The following is a 21795-nucleotide window of genomic DNA, read 5'->3' as shown; positions in this document are numbered from 1 at the left end:
CTTTGTTCTGAATGCACTTTGTTGTAGTTATTGAAGAAACACACTCCTCAATGTCAGTTTCGGTGATTTATTGACAAGGATGACGACACCCTAAAACAGAATAATGCAGCAAGATAAGCTGACAAAGTATTACATCCATGCAATTCAATCAACACAAATATATACCACGAAACAGAGTATAGTAGTATAATAGTATAATATATATATAGTATAATATATGGTATAATATAATAGTGGAAACAGTCTTACATGAATGAGTGGACGAACGTCTCAACTCGAGGCGGAGTGCATGAACAATGTTTGAACTAAAATGGCCGCTCGGCACTTCCGGGTCAGAGCACGGCATAACCAGGCAGCGACAGCAGTGACACTGCCCTCTAGTGGCCGGCGATAAACTCTTCATCCCCCCCAGACCGGAAAGCTATGGGCCGGAATAGGTTAACGGTCTACATCCCGTATCCAGCTGCCAGACTCGGGCTCGTAACGTGCAGGCGGCCTCCTCAAGCGGCCCGGCCGAGTCGGCTGGGGCAGCGTCGGCGGCGACTGCGGCACCGGGAGCGGTGCACCCAGGAAGGCACCCGTAGGAACAGCGAGGTCAGAGGACGCCCCATCAGCAGGCGTCGGTGGGGAAGCGCCAATAGCCGAGTCGCGGGGCCCGACAGCCGGCCGCTGAGCAATCCCCTGGGGCGTCGCCCAGCCCGGGTGGATAGGTGGGGGCTGATGACCCAGGGCAGCGGGCGGCGGCGACGGCGCAGCCGATTGCTCGCGGGCGCAGGGTGTGGCCGGCGTGTAGGCACGGAGGAACCGCCGGTTGCGCAGTGTCAGACGTCCCGAACCGTCAACCCTGACCCGATACTGGTCGTGGCCCGGCGACTCCACCACGATCCCCGACCTGTCCCATTTGTGGGGGCTCGGGCCTTGCTGGTTCTGGAGGAATACCCTTTCGCCGAGTGCCAATGGGCGGAGCGGTCTCGAGTGAGCCCCCAGAGACTCGGTGGTACGGGACATACGGGTCCGAAGGGCGTCCTCCTTCGCCGCCCATGCCTCGCGCCATAGCAGGCGGATATGCGGGTTCGAGAACTTCTCGAGGCGGTTCACGAAGGAGAGCGAGCCACGAAGTGGGCGGCCGAAGATGATCTGTGCTGGCGAGAGGTCGCAGTCGGGGTCAGGCGTGTTACGCAACTGCAGCATAGCGCGCAGGAAGCGGTCCTGATCAAGGCTGCCCGACGGGCCGGTGTTGGACATCAAGAGGCGCTTAGCAGTCTTAACCGCAACCTCCGCCCTCCCATTCGACTGCGGAAAGCTAACGGAAGACACACGGTGTTCGACGTGCCATAAGCGGAGGAAGTCCTCGGTGTGGCTCGCCTTGAATTCCGGACCACCGTCGCTCGAGAGCTCCTCCGGTACGCCGAAGGTGGCGAAGAACGACCGGAGGTGTTGGACCAGGCCAGCTGAGCCCGCCAGGGCAGTACCCGCCGTAGAGCTCAGGACCTCTACCTAGCCCGAGAGCCGATCCCCGACAACTAGGTAGTGACGGCCCCCATAGTCGAAGAAGTCAGCAAACACCGCCTCGAATGGCGTGGACGGGGGTGGGGACGGCCGGGGGGGTGTAGCCGCCTGTGACGGAGCATTGCGGTTGCAGTCTGCACACCCGTCCCTGGTGGCCTGAATGTCCCCGGACATCCCGGGCCAGTAAACTATGGCTCGGGCATGCTGCCCCATAGCTGAGGTCCCCTGGTGAGCGGCATGGAGATGCCGAAGGACCCTCCCACGGAGGGATGGGGGAACCACGACGCGGTCCCGATAGAGCAGGACGCCGTCCTGGGCGTAGACGGACTCACAGACCGATGACAGACTCGCCAGGGCAGGGTCGTTAACGTCAATCCCACCCTCTTGCTCGATGAGTTGGAGGAGGTGGCCGAGGCATCCATCAGCCGCTGTTTCCCGTGCGAGGAGGGGCCAAGAGACGGCTCCGAGCTCCCGTGCGTCGTCGCGGATGGAGGCCATGAGTGCTGACTCCATGGCGTCAGGCCCGCTCGGCAGCCCCAATGAGAGGCCGTTCGCTGAACCCGAGGGGGAAGGATGCCTCGACGTGGCATCAGCGGCATAGTTGCTCTTGCCAGGCAGATGCACAATGTCGAAGCGCCATGGGAGGGTGCGCTGCTTCAGTCTAAACAGACGCGAGTTTGTGATCTCATCCAGCGTACGGTCGCCAAAGATTTTCACCAACGGCTTATGGTCGGTGACCACGACGAGGTTGTCGGACCCCTGCGTGAAGTACCGCGTCTGTTCCAGGCCCCATGCCACAGCTAGGGCCTCTCCCTCGACGGCTGCATAGCGCTGCTCCGCAGGGGACAGGAAACGCGAGCCCGCGAGGGTGACCCTCCACCCTCCTGGACAGCAGTCCGGTATGCCCGAGGCACAGTGACAATGTTGCTGGAGCAGGAAGTAGCCAATGCCACGCATGGACCAGTCAGGGCGGAGGCAGGTCCGCTTCTGCATGTCGTAGATCTCCACGCCCTCGCGGATGGCCTCCATTATGGCTTGCTTGGACGTCTGGAAGGCCTCCTCCAGAACGGGGGACCATAGGAACGCACAGCGTGGGCTGAGGAACGGCTTAAATGGAGCCATCGTGTCACGCAACTGGGCGTAGTTAGCCACCTGGTTGACAAGGCCGAACCAACTCCTGATGTCCGTCGTGGAGCCTGGGGTGGGGAAGTCCCGGATGGCGTCCAAGTATTTTGGGAGCGGTTCGATGGTAGATTCCGACACCCTGAAGCCAGCGAAGTCGACGCACCTCTCCGCGAACTGAAGCTTGTCCGGATTCAGCACGATCCCCGATCGGCCGACACGCGTCAGGAAGTCGATGGTCCTCCACCAGTGTTGCTCCAGGTCGGTGTCATAGTGGATGGTGTCATCCACACAACGTTCCTTGCGTTCATAGTCCGAGAGGACGGCGTCAAACCGACGGTTGTAGCCATCCCCTGACGACAGGAAACCCTGTGGTGCCCTGGTGTAGCGCCAACGGCCGAAGGGCGTGATGAAGGTAGTGAGGTGGCGATCCGACTCACGCAGGGGAACACTGTGGTAGCCGTTCCAGGCGTCCGTGACGGTCTTCCAGGTGCCCTTCGGGACGCGGCGTGCGAGGTGGAACGGGGACTCAGTGGCGAAGGTCTCACGTTGGCAGAACTTGTTGAGGGGGGAGAGGTCCACGGTCCTGCGGGGGGAACCGTCGTGCTTCCGAGTGACTACCATACGATGGCACCACGTCACCGGCTCGCCGTACGGCACGCGTTCAATGACCCCAAGGGCTTCGTCCCGCAGGAGGTCATCGTGAACCCTCCGCTGCCAGTGTAGAGGCACCGTAGCCGCGGTGTGGCATGCCTTAGGCGTAGCTGCGGGGTCCACGTGCATCTCGATAGGCGGCCCCTCCATGCATGGTAGTGCCCGATGGGGGCAAGTATTGAATGTCGACGAGGCATATCTCCCGAGTAGCCAACCTTTCATCCGGTTATTGTTCTCTGGCGTACAAGGGAACGGCAGTGCTGCGGGGCGCGCCGGGGGGACCGTGCGCTGAGGACATGAGCATTGGGCGTCCCCGGGGTCACTTGGCCCCACGCAGCCGCCGTTGGTTGACCTCGTCGCATTGATGGACAGGGGCTGGACTGGCGTGTCAGCCGTGTCAGGGCTACGCCTGTCCTTGGGCCCCCTTGCAACGTCGTCCGACGGGAAGTTACTGGGCAAGAGGCCGAGGTTGAGCAACGACTCGTAGGAGAGGTACATGGCCCGGACTGAGCTGCTCACATATACCATGGAACGGCAGGATGTAGTACGGCCCCCGCTGCAGGTCGTCGAGAGCCTAGCGAAGAACGCTCCCTCGATGGCTATAGGGGAGCGGTTGGCGGCCAACAGGCTGAGGCTGACGGGTCGCAGGTCGTCCCGCGCGAAACCGCAGGCCAGGAACTCCTCCAGAGACCAAAGGTCCGACTGCGCGCCAGTGTCTGCGACGGCGGATATTCGAGCTCCGTCGGCCGAGCCCCGGTTGCTGGTGCCATCCCTCGGCCCGACTGGCATGTCCATCGAGATGGTGATTAACGCCCGGGGGTGGTCTCTCAGCCTGGCTCGCCTCCATTCGCCCTTGGAGAAGATGTGGTGCTCGAGTATGATAGGTGAAGGCCTGTCGACACAGCCGTGCGACGTAGGGGCGCGGCGTCGGCGAAGGCTCCCGCGACGTCGGCCAGGGCGGGCTCCAGCTTGCACCGACGAGACCTGGGATACCAGCTCCGACCCCATGGCGGCCTGTTGACTGTCGGATGACGGCTGTTGACGCCTCTGTTGTCGGCGGGCCCTGTAGCAGCCGATGCACACCTGGTGAGGCTTAGGGTTCCACCCGCGAGGCCCCTCCGTGAAGACGTTAAAGACGTTCTTACATTCCGGACACGAGGCACGTTTAGCCCCGTCCGCGGGGCTCGGGGCGGGGCTCGCCTGTGGAGTCGTCTTCAAGCGCCGGAATGACGACATGGCTGATAGGGAGGACGACGGGAGAGCGTTACGGGCCATCTCTTTGTTCTCGACGAGTGCAATCACGTCATTAACTGGCTTGACCAGGACGTCAGTTGTCCCTAGCGTCTCGCGGCGTATGTCCGAGTCATAGATGCCATTGAGCAGCACATCGCGGATAATGTGGTCGGTATAGTCCACGTCCTTACCACACTCGCATACCGCATTATATGCGCATGTCTCTGCTTTACCCCGCACTCTGGCAGCGAATGCGCGGAATGTCTCGTCGCGTTCCTGGCGTAACTGAAGTAGTTCGGTGCGCAGGACGCATGTAGCAACTGGGATGACAGCTAGGGAACGCATGACGGTGATCAGGTCTGGCAAGGGTCCGGAAACGGCGTCGGGGACGGCTTTCAACAGGCTGTCTCCAAGTACAGGCCCAGCGCACTGAAACAGCTGGAAGGGGGCCTGTGCGTCCCCTATGCCTGAGCCGGCGCGGAATACATTCCAACGGCGGATGAACACGTTCCATTCCTCTATTGACACGCCCACATCAACTTTGGGCCGATCGAGTCTCGGGCCGTGAGGGGCTGGGGCCTGGGCTGGCGCGGCCATGACAGGCGCTGCGTGCTGGTGGCTACATCCATGAATCGTCAATATAGCAATGACGAGTGCTTCAGACAAGTCATCGGATTTGAACTCGCAGCCGGGGACAGGGCATCCAACAACGACCATGGTGTCGTCATGAAGAAACACACTCCTCAATGTCAGTTTCGGTGATTTATTGACAAGGATGACGACACCCTAAAACAGAATAATGCAGCAAGATAAGCTGACAAAGTATTACATCCATGCAATTCAATCAACACAAATATATACCACGAAACAGAGTATAGTAGTATAATAGTATAATATATATATAGTATAATATATGGTATAATATAATAGTGGAAACAGTCTTACATGAATGAGTGGACGAACGTCTCAACTCGAGGCGGAGTGCATGAACAATGTTTGAACTAAAATGGCCGCTCGGCACTTCCGGGTCAGAGCACGGCATAACCAGGCAGCGACAGCAGTGACACTGCCCTCTAGTGGCCGGCGATAAACTCTTCAGTTATCCTACAGAGAAAAGAAAATGCACTTGACTTGGAATTAATGTACTGTATGCATTCAAAAGTGCTGAATAAATGTTTTATGGACCCATAATAGTGATTATTATTTAAGTTAAGTTTTGCCATAATCATTTATTTTTCCATCATCAGGCAGCTGAACAACATTGGTAAAAAATGTATACATTATATATATATATATATTTCTATTAATCATTTTCGGCCTTTCGGCATTCGGTTTTCGGCCAACTGTTTCCTATTTTTGGTATCGGTTTCGGCCAAGAACTTCCCATTCGGTGCACCCCTAATAATATATATATATTTCTTACAGTGAGTTCGTTATTTCATATCTAACAAATTCTCCTCTGTCTATGTCTAATCTAGGTGGAATCCACTATTATATTTAATTTGTATAGACATTAATCTTTCTATGTACGTCATATAGGCTACTCAGTAAACCACTTTTTACTTTCCCTTAACGTTACTGTATGTAATATAATTTTTTCCTTGAAATATAATTAAGTACAATCCTTAGTTAATGACAAATACCATGAAATTCACAATGTAATGCAATGGTACCAATCAGTTCACAAAACCTCTCATCAACACCACAATGTGACGTCTGTATCCTACAAAACTATGCTAAAAACAACAAATTATAGTTTCTTATTTATTTCAATATATCTACTACATCAAATCACACATTGATCTATTAATTTTCAATGTATACACTCCAACTTCAGATACTCGATCTTTCACTCCTTCCATGATTGACTTCGTATCTATTTATCTGACTAGGTTGATATGTGTTCACTCGTATTTATTAATATACTGGACAATTCTTGTCTTTACTCTTAATGTCCTTAATTTAAACGTGCACACAGCATATGGTTATACACCCTGTTCGCCTCCAGAGGGCAGCAGCTGACCACGAATGAGCTTCCTCTGTCTGGTGAAGCTCAGCTCTGCACACTTTGTCTCCACTCAACTCTACTTCTGCTCTTTCCTCTCAATTATTACACAGATTTGACATAAAAAATCACACAAGTCTACAGAGTTTCCCCAGCGAGTCAGCCGTGCAGGAATAGACTACCTAACGGGGTCCTCGCTGGTCCACTTCTTAGCCTAAAGTCTACAGAGTTTCCCCAGCGAGTCAGCCGTGCAGGACTACTACCTCACGGGGTCCTCGCTGGTCCACTTTTTAACCTAAAGTCGACAGAGTTTCCCCAGCGAGTCAGCCGTGCAGGACTAGACTACCTCACGGGGTCCTCGCTGGTCCACTTTACTTTCTTTAGTGGGTTAAGGTACGGGACTTAACTACCCGACTCTTACAAACACCTAATAATCTTATAACTGTCTTGGTGCCTTAGGTCCGGACTGTTCTACCTGACTCCAAGCACCTTCTACAGTATGTATTGTATTTTTTTTTTTACCGTGACTAAGACACTGAGAACGCCGCTGACAACTCTAAAATGTTTGTAGTACAGCCAAATTACAGATTTCGGTAATCAACAGGTATCTGTTTTACCTTTATTTATGTAGGACGCCCTGGTGTAGTTGTCAGTAGTGTCCAGGTGTCCTCCCCTGGACTGAATTCCGTCCGCTGGCTGTCGGTGGTCCTCCTAGGGACCAGCACTCATCACGTCGGGATTCACCAGAATTGTTGGAGCAAACACCACAGTGGTGGTGGCTTAAAGCCCACCTCCGCTCCACGCCGTCCGTTAGATGAGCCTGGTCACATTAATAAGAGAAGGAGTTCAAAACACCGGCATAAAAGTTATAACAATAATCAGATTTTAATTGGTAAAAAAACAAAAATACGAAATACAGAGTGCCCTCTAACAGAGCACTCCGGGCTTCCCGCTCTACTGCCGTGCGATACAGATATCGGGACCAGCCAGTCAGAAACAGGGGGCCCCGTGCATGAATAAACATCAGTATACATAGACAGATTTGGAGGCAGTCGATTTCACTCCCAAGCGAATCAGAGTTCTGGGAAAAAGTATTTTATTTCTGAACAGAGCGTGAGAGCTTCGGAACTACCCAAGGACAGAGTCAATCTTTATCTTGCACCTGAATTCACTCATTTACTTTCCCAAGGAATATTTCACACAAACTATTCTTTCCCAGACAATCAAACATTGTACACAGATATATTGGTGCCCAGAAAAGGACCTTGAAAAGAATATGTGTGTGTGCTGGTATCTAGGTCAGTGAGTGTGAGTGAGAAGGTTATATATATATAGGATTACTTGAAAACAGTCCCAAATAGTAAATGTTTACTTCAATACAGTTTAAAATACATTACATTACATTACATTGCATTTAGCTGACGCTTTTATCCAAAGCGACTTACAATAAGTGCATTCGACCAGGAAGATACAACCTTGAAGAAAACAGAATCATATAAGTACATCAGGTTTCATAGAGCCAAACATTTCAAGTGCTACTCAACTGGCTTTAGATAAGCCAGCCCTTTATTAGTATATAAGTGCTTTGTTAGTAATTCAATCGTTCGAAGTGTATTCTAAAGAGATGAGTTTTCAGTCTGCGCCGGAAGATGTGTAAGCTTTCTGCTGTCCTGATTTCAATGGGGAGCTCATTCCACCATTTTGGAGCCAGGATAGCAAACCCACGAGTTTTTGCTGATGGGAACTTGGGTCCCCCTCGAAGTGTGGGTGCAGCGAGCTGTTTGGCTGATGCAGAGCGGAGTGCACGTGCTGGGGTGTACGGTTTAACCATGTCCTGGATGTAGGAAGGGCCAGATCCATTCGCAGCATGGTACGCAAGTACCAGTGTCTTGAAGTGGATTCTAGCAGTTACCGGAAGCCAGTGAAGGGAGCGGAGGAGCGGCGTGGTGTGGGAGAATTTTGGAAGGTTGAAGACCAGACGAGCCGCTGCACTCTGGATGAGCTGCAGAGGTCGGATGGCACATGCAGGTAGACCAGCCAGGAGGGAGTTGGAGTAGTCTAGGCGTGAGATGACGAGAGCCTGGACCAGAACCTGCGCTAATTTCTGGGTCAGCTGGGGACGTATCCTCCTGATGTTGTAAAGCGTGTATCTGCAGCAGCGGGTTGTAGCAGCAATGTTTGCAGTGAAGGACAGTTTGTTATCTAGGATCACACCCAGATTCTTTGCAGTCTGAGTCGGGGAAACAACAGAGGTGCCAATGTTGATTGTTACGTCAAGAGTGGGACAATCTTTTCCCGGAAGGAAAAGCAGTTCAGTCTTGTCAAGGTTGAGCTTGAGGTGATGAGCAGACATCCACCGAGAGATGTCTGCTAGGCAAGCAGAGATGCGTGCGACGACCTGGGTCTCTGAGCGGGGAAAGGACAGAATTAGTTGGGTGTCGTCAGTGTAGCAGTGGTATGAAAAACCATGCGGGCTAATGACAGACCCGAGCGAGTTTGTGTACAAGGAGAAGAGGAGGGGACCAAGAACAGAGCCCTGAGGGACCCCTGTAGTTAATTGACAAGGGTCGGACTCGGACCCTCTCCAAGTAACCCTGTAGGTGCGGTCTTTGAGGTATGAGGTGAGGAGGGAAAGTGCAGTGCCTGAAACTCCAAGTTCTTGGAAAGTGAGAAGGAGGATCTGGTGGTTCACCGTGTCGAATGCAGCAGACAGGCCCAGAAGGATGATGACAGAGGAGAGGGAGGCTGCTTTAGCAGTGTGCATTTCATCAGACACAGCAAGGAGAGCAGTTTCTGTTGAGTGACCTGCCTTGAAACCAGACTGGTGCGGATCCAGAAGGTTGTTCTGATGGACATAACAGGAGAGTTGTTTAAAGACAGCGCGTTCAAGTGTTTTAGACAGGAACGGGAGGAGAGAGACAGGCCCGTAGTTTATAACATCAGACGGGTTGAGAGTGGGTTTCTTTAGGAGAGGGTTTACTCTTGCCTCCTTGAGACTGTTTGGAAAGTGACCATAAGTTAGAGAAGTGTTGATGAAAGGGTGAGAAACGGTAGAATATCAGGAGCGATAGTCTGAAGGAGGTTTGAGGGGATAGGGTCCAGAGGACAGGTGGTAGGACGGGCAGAGTTAATGAGAGTAAGAACCTCACTTGGAGAGAGAAGGGAGAAGGAGGTCAGTGTGTGGGTGAAAGGTGGGTCTGGTGACCAAGCGGTGAGTAAAGGTGAGTCAGAAAAAGAAGAGCGAATATCATCAACCTTTTTTTCAAAGTGGTTAACAAAGTCAAGTCGATTGACAGAAGGGAGGAGGGGGGAGGGGCTTTGGGGGGTCCAAGAGGGTGGAGAAGATAGAAAATAGTTTTTTGGGATTGCAGTGATTGCTGAGTCAGTATCGATAGTGTCCTCACCGGGTCTGGATGCACACTGAATTATTCTGATTTTAAATGCGCTATTTAAATGATTTTTAGCTGAGGGTTTACTAACTCACGCTTTTTTGCACTTCGCGCAATCAGCAGAGTGATCCTGCCTATTGTAATGCAGGGTTGAGGCGTGTGACCCACTGAGACCTGTCTTACAGGTTGAGTTGAGCAGATCTGAGATTTAAAATCTCTCAGAAATCGCCGTTTTAGCTACAATAACTACAGAACAATTATACAGAGTAGAATAAATGAAACAGAGAAGTATATTTAAACAAGAATATAACTTACAGTGATTGCTGAGTCAGTATAGATAGTGTCCTCACCGGGTCTGGATGCGCACTGAGTTATTCTGATTTTAAATGCGCTATTTAAATGATTTTTAGCTGAGGGTTTACTAACTCACGCTGTTTTGCACTTCGTGCAATCAGCAGTGTTCCTGCCTATTGTAATGCAGGGTTGAGGCGCGTGACCCACTGAGACCTGTCTTACAGGTTGAGTTGAGCAAATCTGAGATTTAAAATCTCTCAGAAATCGCCGTTTTAGCTACAATAACTACAGAACAATTATACAGAGTAGAATAAATGAAACAGAGAAGTCTATTTAAACAAGAATATAACTTACAGTGATTGCTGAGTCAGTATATATAGTGTCCTCACCGGGTCTGGATGCACACTGTGTATCCAGACCCACACAAATAATACATGTTTACTTTAACACAGTTTAGAACAATGTGTGTGTGTGTGTGTGTGTGTGTGTGTGTGTGTGTGTGTGTGTGTGTGTGTGTGTGTGTGTGTGTGTGTGTGTGTGTGTGTGTGTGTGTGTGTGTGTGTGTGTGTGTGTGTGTGTGTGTGTGTGTGTGTGTGTGTGTGTGTGTGTGTGTGTGTGTGTGTGTGTGTGTGTGTGTGTGTGTAAAGGTGTGTGTGGTTAAAAGTTAAAACACATCAGCCACATCACTCTTTAGCCTTTCTAATGATTCTGAAGGTAAACACAGTGAAGGCGGTGCGTGAAAGGCACTGCACGCTCCTCTTCTCAGAGGCCGAGTTAACCCTCCCGCTGCCTCCTGGTGCTGCAGAGATTTCATGAAGTGAAGGAGGTCCTGCCAACACTGGCAGGACAGAACACGACACGCCCGTTCTAAGCCGTGTCCCTCACTCCTCACATCCCAAGCTTTAAGACACGTAACTGTAACTGTATTCGGATTACTTTCAGAGCCATGTATTCAGTAATCAGTAACTGATTACATTTACAAAGTAACCCTCCCAACCCTGGTCACATGACAGAGAAGCTGTTAAAACAAAATTGAGTGTGACATTCGGTCACATGACAGAGAAGCTACAGATGTAGCACTCCAGATAGGACTCACAGTGGGTGTGTCCCAGTCAAAAGCCCAGCGGATCCCAGTGGCTGGGGGTGTTGCCAAATTGCTAGAGGGCATTGCCCAATTTCCCCATTTGTTCAATTACATAATTTAACCATGAGATGGCGCTTCATTCATAAATACACAAAGACAACTGGGTGTTGAAGAACTTAGTCTGTTTGCAATGTTTGCAGCTTTGCAGTTGTGTTAGCTGAATACTGTAGCATTTAATCACTTATTTGTTATGGTTTTCACAGGCTACTATAATGAAAAAACATCGATATTTTAGATCAAATAAAGTATATAGTTTGCTTTATGCAGTATATTTTTTGTAATATTGTTGTGGTGTTTTTACACAGTAGTGAGAGCGAAAAACAGGATAGCACAGATTAATAAAATAAAAAATAAGATGAGCGATAAAAATAAAAATAATAATAAGGGGAAACTATGAAATAAGAAATGAATAAAACTCAAATGTAATTATCATATCATATATTCTAATGTATTGTATTATTAAGTAATATCATACATTAACCCCATTATAGCAGATGCCACATTGAATGGATGAACACATTTATGCATCAATAATTACAACAGAGTATTTCTAAATACAAGTTGTAACAATACTTATATGTATTTAATATTAATAACATAATGATTAATTTCAGATGATAATAATTTTCAGGGTTACAGATGTAGCGATTCATTTCAGAAAGTTTGAAACGCGAGGGCCGTGATTGGTACGTGATCGGCCCTCGCTCAAGGGAAAACCTCCAGTTTGACTTGAGACCGCCCCCGTGATAGATAAATGTAATTATAATGAAGCCAGCTGCAATGGATCATTGATCCACCAGGGGGTGCAGTGGGGTTCCACACTGGAGCTCATGTGAAATAAAGTCAGATACAGTACGCTGGATGTACTGCGGAACTTTGTTAAGATCCATATGTCACGGATATCATACTACTGTGCTAAATAAGAGACATGTAATCATTTACAAAACATCACCATGTTGTTATTTAACAAAATAATTTCGTTATTCGAAAAAAACGAACGGGAGGAAATGCAGCCCGGCTCTCGATTTTTAATCCTACTTTAATCATCATCTTCACCACGATAATTTATGTTTATGTTCGCCGAATTGACATGAAATCACTGACACATATGAATATACTGTATTGAACTTCATTAAAACGTTATTAACGTGCCTAAACTCAGTAATTCACCAAAAATATATATATTTTAATGGAGCTTCGTCGGTCGATCAGGATCCCAAAGCATGGCGGAGGGATCCTCATTTGGATGACGGGTGTTAATTTCCCCATAAGGAACAAGTCGCTGCAAATTATCCCGCTTATTACATGGCCACATTCTCAACAAAGTAACGACATGACTCCCAATATTAATTGAAATGCTTTTATGGATTTAGAAAATGTTTTTATTGATTAAAAAAATTGTTGTATGTATTGATTTAAATTGACATGCATCCGCTAAGAAAAATAGTCCGTTGTTACCGTTTTTTAAAGAGTCTGAATGAAACGGCAGCTCTCAGCTGTGTATTTACACAACTAATGGCCCATCAACCACAGCTCTCTCCCCCCCTCCCCCCTGATCTTTCTTCTCCAGCAGCTAAATTAACTGTAGGTTACTCTGAGTGACCATAGACTGTATGTGACAAGCTTACAGTTAGTGACGTAACAACACCATAAAAGCTGGTGGGTTGAAAGCAATACGGGAGGTAAAAATAACTAGAATAATTGTGATTTATTTATTGTGGTTTTTATGTTTTTAGGTATAAAAGATTATGTAATTCTGGCTTATAGTTCACCCTTCTCTAAAAGCCTTCAACAATGACAATATTCATTGTAATTTAATAAATCCTTCCAACACACATTGAAAAAAATAGCCATTCCAATATGTACATCTTCTGATGTAACAACAATAACATTATAAATAGTAACATAGCTGAACATGGTATTGCACATTTAGCTTTGAGTGTTACTGACCTGAGATGTTTTTATTACATGAATTAAGGTGACTGAGGCTTTTTAACATACAGGGATGCAAACTCATCAGGTATGAAAAAGGTGACAAGGATCCGAGCCCCCGGCTCCCCCACCCCACGGAATAAAAGAGGATTTTAGCAGTCAGAACAACTAAAGCAGCAGTGTTAATAATAACAGAAACGCCAAAGAGTCACATCTAATAGAAATATATAAAAGCATTTATTTTAAATAAACACTATCGACTAGAGGACACTATCGATACTGACTCAGCAATCACTGTAAGTTATATTCTTGTTTAAATAGACTTCTCTGTTTCATTTATTCTACTCTGTATAATTGTTCTGTAGTTATTGTAGCTAAAACGGCGATTTCTGAGAGATTTTAAAATCTCAGATCTGCTCAACTCCAGGCGTAACTCAGGTCTCAGTGAGTCACGCCCCTCAAGTGTGCATTTCAATAGGCAGGAAGACTCTGCTGATTGCGTGAAGTGCAAAAACATTTTAAATAGCGCATTTCAAATCAGAATAACTCAGTGTGCTTCCAGACTCGGCGAGGACACTATCGATACTGACTCAGCAATCACTGTAAGTTATATTCTTGTTTAAATAGACTTCTCTGTTTCATTTATTCTACTCTGTATAATTGTTCTGTAGTTATTGTAGCTAAAACGGCGATTTCTGAGAGATTTTAAAATCTCAGATCTGCTCAACTCCAGGCGTAACTCAGGTCTCAGTGAGTCACGCCCCTCAAGTGTGCATTTCAATAGGCAGGAAGACTCTGCTGTCGCCCATCAGCAGAAAATAGTTAACTAATTACAGGGGCGTGCCCCCAAAGCTGTGAGAACTGAGCAATCAGGTATCCATCTTAGGTTGCGTTTTTCCTGCAGCGTCAGCTTCAGCGTCAGCCAGACGAAGACTGACAAAGACATTAAGAGTCCTGTGGGAGTAAGACTGACAAAGACATTAAGAGTCCTGTGGGAGTCACGTGGGAGGCAAAGAGGAGGCAAATCCTACTCTGATTGAGCTAAGTATCGCTGGTGTTATTTAGTTTTATTCAATTCTCTTGGGTTCTCTAGCCCCTCATGCTATAATCATGTGTATTTTCTGCATTCCTGTTCATGTGTCTTCTCGCAATTATCACTGGCCCCGTGTTTCTCCTAATCGATCTCACCGGCCTGCTCTCGTCTATCCCACATGCTCCACTGAGATCCAACATCTCGTTTCAGGGGGCCTGTGGAACTGCCAGTCAGCTGTTCCTAAGGCTGACTTCATCTCTGGCTACGCTTCCCTGCAGTCTCTGGATTTCCTTGCTCTCACGGAGACCTGGATCACTCCATCCAACACATCCACCCCAGCAGCTCTCTCCACAGCATATTCCTTCTCCCATACACCCAGACCCTCTGGCAGAGGAGGTGGCACTGGTCTCCTGCTCTCTCCCAAATGGAGCTTTTCCCTCTTCAAGCTACCTAATTTCACTCCTTCCACCTTTGAATTCCATGCCGTCACAGTAACCCATCCTATACAATTAACCATTGTTGTTCTCTACCGTCCACCAGGCGCCTTGGGGGACTTCTTGGAGGAGTTAGATAATCTCTTCTCACACATCCCTGAAACTGGCCCTCCCGCTGTACTTCTCGGAGATTTCAACCTCCAGACAGGGAAGATATCTGAACTAACATCTCTGTTAACCACCTTTGCTTTCTCACTGTCTCCATCCCCACCAACTCATAAAGCTGGCAATGTCCTTGATCTCATATTCTCAAGGAACTGCTCTACTTCTAACCTCTCTGTAAACCCGCTCCACACATCCGATCACTTCTTCATTTCATTCTCTCTACCCCTTTCCAAACATAACAACCTCATCTCTTCTAACTCTGCTCCTGTCCGCCGTAACCTCCGTTCCCTCTCCCCCTCTACCTTTGCCTCATCGGTGCTCTCAGCCCTCCCTTCCTCTGACTCGTTCCAACTCCTGCCTCCAAACACTGCTGCAAAAACTCTCCTCTCGACTCTCTCATCCTCTCTGGACTTTCTCTGTCCTCTCACATCGCGGCCGGCTCGTCAGTCCCCTCCTGCTCCCTGGCTAAATGATGCACTGCGTGCTAATAGAACCATCCTTCGGGCAGCAGAGCGGAAATGGTGGAAATCCAAACACCATGACGACCTCCTAACCTATCAGGCTCTCCTCTCCTCTTTCTCTGCTTCCATCTCTCAGGCAAAAAGCACTTTCTTTCAAGATAAGATCCAATCTTCCTATTCCAATCCCAAAAAACTATTTTCTATCTTCTCCACCCTCTTGGACCCCCCCAAAGCACCTCCCCCCTCCTCCCTTCTGTCAAGCGACTTTGTTAACCATTTTGAAAAAAAGGTTGATGATATTCGCTCTTCTTTTTCTGACTCACCTTTACTCACCGCTGGGTCACCAGACCCTCCCTTCACCCACACACTGACCTCCTTCTCCCCTCTCTCTCCAAGTGAGGTTCTTACCCTCGTTACCTCTGCCCGTCCTACCACCTGTTCTCTGGACCCTATCCCCTCAAACCTCCTTCAGACTATCGCTCCTGATATTCTACCATTTCTCACCCATTTCATCAACACTTCTCTAACTTCTGGTCACTTTCCAAACAGTCTCAAGGAGGCAAGAGTAAACCCTCTCCTAAAGAAACCCACTCTCAACCCGTCTGATGTTATTAACTACAGACCCGTCTCTCTCCTCCCGTTCCTGTCTAAAACACTTGAACGCGCTGTCTTTAAACAACTCTCCTGTTACCTCCATCAGAACAACCTTCTGGATCCGCACCAGTCTGGTTTCAAGGCAGGTCACTCAACAGAAACTGCTCTCCTTGCTGTCTCTGACAAACTGCACACTGCTAAAGCAGCCTCCCTCTCCTCTGTCATCATCCTTCTGGACCTGTCTGCTGCATTCGACACGGTGAACCATCGGATCCTCCTTCGCACTGTCCAAGAACTTGGAGTTTCAGGCACTGCACTTTCCCTCCTCACCTCATACCTCAACGACCGCACCTACAGGGTTACTTGGAGAGGGTCCGAGTCCGACCCTTGTCAATTAACTACAGGGGTCCCTCAGGGCTCGGTTCTTGGTCCCCTCCTCTTCTCCCTGTACACAAACTCGCTCGGGTCTGTCATTAGCCCGCATGGTTTTTCATACCACTGCTACGCTGACGACACCCAACTAATTCTGTCCTTTCCCCGCTCAGAGACCCAGGTCGTCGCACGCATCTCTGCTTGCCTAGCAGACATCTCTCGGTGGATGTCTGCTCATCACCTCAAGCTCAACCTTGACAAGACTGAACTGCTCTTCCTTCCGGGAAAAGATTGTCCCACTCTTGACCTAACAATCAACATCGGCACCTCTGTTGTTTCCCCGACTCAGACTGCAAGGAATCTGGGTGTGGTCCTAGATAACAAACTGTCCTTCACTGCAAACATCGCTGCTACAACCCGCTGCTGCAGATACACGCTTTACAACATCAGGAGGATACGTCCCCAGCTGACCCAGACATCAGCGCAGATTCTGGTCCAGGCTCTCGTCATCTCACGCCTAGACTATTGCAACTCCCTCCTGGCTGGTCTACCTGCATGTGCCATCCGACCTCTGCAGCTCATCCAGAATGCAGCGGCTCGTCTGGTCTTCAACCTTCCCAAATTCTCCCACACCACACCGCTCCTCCGCTCCCTTCACTGGCTTCCAGTAACTGCTAGAATCCACTTCAAGACACTGGTACTTGCGTACCATGCTGCGAATGGATCTGGCCCTTCCTACATCCAGGACATGGTTAAACCGTACACCCCAGCACGTGCACTCCGCTCTGCATCAGCCAAACAGCTCGCTGCACCCGCACTGCGAGGGGGACCCAAGTTCCCGTCAGCAAAAACACGTGGGTTTGCTATCCTGGCTCCAAAATGGTGGAATGAGCTCCCCATTGAAATCAGGACAGCAGATAGCTTACACATCTTCCGACGCAAACTGAAAACTCATCTCTTTAGACTCCACTTCGAGCGATAAAATTACTAACAAAGCACTTATATACTAATAAAGGGCTGGCTGATCTAAAGCCAGTTGAGTAGCACTTGAAATGTTTGGCTCTATGAAACCTGATGTACTTATATGATTCTGTTTTCTTAAAGGTTGTATCTTCCTGGTCGAATGCACTTATTGTAAGTCGCTTTGGATAAAAGCGTCAGCTAAATGCAATGTAATGTAATGTAATGTAATGTAATGTAAATTGTGTAGCAGTCCGTTTATAATTTTGGCAGCACTGTTGAACATTTTGAAAATGTATTTTCATGCATATGTGCAAGGCTTAAGTCTTTCTATCTTTATAGCCACATGGTGTAAACTAAATTCATAAACTCAACAAGTACTATACTTGGTTACAATTTTGAGATACTTGTACTTTATTTAAGTATTTCAATGTTTTGCTACTTTGTTCTTCTACTCCACTACAGTTCAGAGGTACATGGTGTACTTCTACTCCACTCAATGTATTTAATACCTTTAGTTACTTTACAGATGTGGATGAATGATGTGAAATATAATCAAGTGTTAAATCAGACTTTAGTTCCACCTGGAGTAAATCCACAAGCTACCCTGCAGTATACAAAGTCATTCAAACTAGCTGCACCTTTACCAGCTTTGAGAACACTTTCATGATCAATCATTATAAAACATATCATATCTATTATTCTGAAATGGACCAATCTGCACAATGACTACTTTTACTGTCGCTACTTTCACTATATTTTGATGATAATACTTTTCTACTTTTACTTGAGGAACATTTTGAATGCAGGACTTTTACTGTAACAGAGTATTCCTACACTCTGGGACGATTACTTTTACTCAAGTACAAGATCTGCGTACTTCTACTTTTACTCAAGTACAAGACCTGAGTACTTCTACGTTTACTCTAGTACAAGATCTGTGTGCTTCTACTTTTACTCAAGTACAAGACCTGAGTGCTTCTACTTTTACTCAAGTACAAGATCTGAGTACTTCTACTTTTACTCTAGTACAAGATCTGTGTGCTTCTACTTTTACTCAAGTACAAGATCTGAGTACTTCTACTTTTACTCAAGTACAAGACCTGAGTACTTCTACTTTTACTCAAGTACAAGATCTGAGTACTTCTACTTTTACTCAAGTACAATCTCTGTTTATAGCCTATTTAACAATTAGAAATAGAAGGCTAAAGCTAACGTTAGCAGACAGTGACAATGTATGCTAGCTAGCTAGCTCAACGATTCCTTAAATAATATTGCCACAGAAAAACGTTCAGTTCACATCAAGCTCTGCCGCTCCGACAGGGAGCTCTGCTCTGAACACCTGAACGGCCCGTTCTAACAGCTGTTCACACAGCGGTCCAGTCTGTGCCACAGTGACTCCGACGCGCAGTTAATATTAACGAACGCACCCGTAGGTAATGTAGCTGCTGAAGCTAGAACATCATCTCGGAGCAGCAGAGCCTTATTATACATCCATGAGCAGAGCCGACAGGCAGGAAGACTCGAGCACACAGCTCGCACTTCATTATAATATATAAAAAAAGAACACCATGCGTGTCATGATGGCACATACCAGCTCACGGCCACAGATTACTCCGGGTCCCAGACCGGCCCATACCCAAAAATATTATTATATTTATTGCAGATCTACATGAATCACACAAACGACTTATTTTGGATTCAAAACGGCGAATTTCACCGAAAGGTGACAAGTTTGCATCACTGAACATAGACAGAGCACCATTGAAACATAACATCTGAGATGTAACAACAGAATACACTTTTTGGGGATGCTTGGGATGTGAGGAGTGAGGGACACGGCTTAGAACGGGCGTGTCGCCTGGCAGGACAGGAGAGTGTGTGTACCAGTCTGCCTTGATCTATGAATTCATGTCCGTGACACTCACTGCTAGCCCACAGCTGTTTTATAGAAGGAAATTCCTTCACTTCATGAAAGTGTTTTAACCACACACACCTCTACACAAACATGACGGGTGTTATTTTCCCCATAAGGAACAAGTCGCTGCAAATTATCCCGCTTATTACACGGCCACATTCTCAACAAAGTAACGAAATGAATCCCAATATTAATTTAAATGCTTTTATGGATTTAGAAAATGTTTTTATTGATTTAAAAAATAGTTGTATGTATTGATTTAAAAAACTAGTTGTATGTATTGATTTAAATTTACATGCATCCGCTAAGAAAAATAGTCCGTTGTTACCGTTTATTAAACAGTCTGAATGAAACGGCAGCTCTCAGCTGTGTATTTACACAACTAATGGCCCATCAACCACAGCTCTCTCCCCCCCCCCCCCCTGATCTTTCTTCTCCAGCAGCTAAATTAACTGTAGGTTACTCTGAGTGACAAGCTTACAGTTAGACACAACACTGTCATTGCAAGTGACCCTCAGTTAGTTGACTTTTATGTTCAACTGCTAAATTAGTTACTGATAAAAAAGGGCTTCTACTGTACCTAATTACCTTAACACTAGAACCGCCAGAGGTTTTTGTATAGGCCTACCTAAATCCCGCTATTAGAATGCACTTTTTAACAACATAGGGTGCTACATAACACACTTTCAGGAAAAGTCACGGACTGGGAGACTTTAATATTTTATTGAAAAAAGTTAGATTGCACACACACAACACACATCACACAAATTGACACCGATTGGCGGTTTCTAGTCTTAAATAAACTCACTTATTAATTAAACCAGTTCAATACGCATTATTCTTATTCTTATCATTCTTTATGAGCGCAGAAATAGTCTTAAAATCAGATCTGTTTTTTAAATGAAATCTGACGGCAGGCAGTTAGCTCTGATCACCTTTGATAAATGCGCCGCACCTAATCGCTGGCCATTCAGCCACAGACACTGTTCGAAATGGGGGGTAGCCAGGGGAAGCTTGGCTCCCCCGAAGAGGGAGGGAGCACCCCTGAAGGCTGACTTTGAGATAAATAGGGGGAGCCCAAAACAATCGTGCATATTTGTGTCACACAGATTAGAAATGTTGAGTTTCTGTAAATAACAGTTCTTGAAATAAATAATAGTTATTGTTCATTACAGTTTCTGAATATTTGTTTTATATTTGTGAATATGTCTGGGTGTTGCCATCTGTACTTGGCGGCGCTGCATTCTTACTTACGTTGCTATGGTTATGGCGGTGATGCCGGCGCGGTATTTGAAATGTTCATATTGATATTTTTTTAACTCTGGCTTTGTAATAAAAAATATGGCAAAAACGAAAACAGCCAAGCGTCACAGCTTTTGGATTCACAAGCAAAGAAGCGAAGGAGTCTAAAAATGACAACCTGAACGGAAAACAACTTTTAGTTGGCCGGCTGTAAGCGGCGTTAGGGTCGAGCTTGACAACTCCACACCGAGGGAGAGTCCTGCCGATGCGGAGCCTGAAGAGGCTTCAACAACGGCCACATCCGCCGGCATAGTGACACCGTCTGTATTAGTAGAAGAGTGTTTTTATAGCAATTGATCGCATCCGCGCTGCTGCGCCAGTCAACAGAGCGTGCTTGTGACATATTTAGTAGCAGGATGTGCTCTGAAAAATAGGGCTCCCCGAAAGCAAATGGGTAATTCGAACACTGACAGAGCTCCCTCTATACAAATCAAACTATAGACGGTGTGAAAGCACCTATTGTTTTAAATAATGGTCGGAATGTGACCTGTGAGCCTTCTGAATTACCGTGGGACAGCACATTCTAAACTAAAATGTTCAATCAATAAAGTAACATCTTATCTTATCTTAATAATATCTTCATATTAATAATAATAATAAATCATACAGTATGTGTCCGAAAGGGAGCAGGAGGAAACAAACACAAAAATATACAAAACATATACTGCATATTAAAGCAAACAATTGTAAAGGTTAAAGTATGAGCATAACAAATAAAGAAGTGTAATGTAAACATTTACATTATGATTATTTAATATATAAAGACTATGTATTATTGAATTACAAGATTAGATATACTTTAGTTGATCTAAAATATTGATGTGTTCAAATGCTCTTCAAAACACAACTGAAAGTCCATGAAACTTGTCTTTCTGTATTTGTGAATGAAGCGCCATCTCCTGGTTAAAACCTGAAATTGAAAATCTGGCAACGCCCTCTAGGAAAATAGTGGGAGGGCTTAACATTCCTCTATACTGGTTTTAGGCAGGTCGTAGGCAGGAAGCTGTAAGCCGGAGTCTGAAATGAAGTGCTACATCTGTAGGTCCGGTCTGACTTAGCTCTGCTGCAGAGAAGATCACTGCTCTAAACAAAGTCAAAAATCCTACATCCAAACGGAATATATATAATTAATGCTCATATTTATACATTTTGCTCTCATGCACATTCATTCAATGTTTAAATGTAATATTAAAAATAATATATGCATGTCTGAAGACAATATATGTATGCAAGTGAAGAATGCATGTATGTCTGAAGACAATATATTTATGCAA

At 46.9% G+C, this 21795-nt stretch overlaps 1 protein-coding gene across 8 annotated transcripts in view; it reads left to right on the top strand.

The window, feature by feature from the left end:
- chst6 (carbohydrate sulfotransferase 6) overlaps positions 1-21795 on the top strand; it is an 88036-nt gene that overhangs the window by 46771 nt on the left and 19470 nt on the right. Inside the window, exon 1 of one of the 8 annotated variants that reach the window (XR_013808296.1) lies at positions 7006-7020. The exons of the other annotated variants lie outside the window; for them this stretch is intronic. The gene's annotated coding sequence lies outside the window, so the exon portion shown is untranslated. Of the gene's footprint in view, positions 1-7005; positions 7021-21795 lie in introns of those variants that run through there. 8 annotated transcript variants of the gene reach the window in all.

The sequence above is a fragment of the Notothenia rossii genome, assembly GCF_949606895.1.
Source record: "Notothenia rossii genome assembly, chromosome: 5".
Taxonomy (NCBI): domain Eukaryota; kingdom Metazoa; phylum Chordata; class Actinopteri; order Perciformes; family Nototheniidae; genus Notothenia; species Notothenia rossii.
This window is presented reverse-complemented; position numbering and strand designations above follow the sequence as displayed.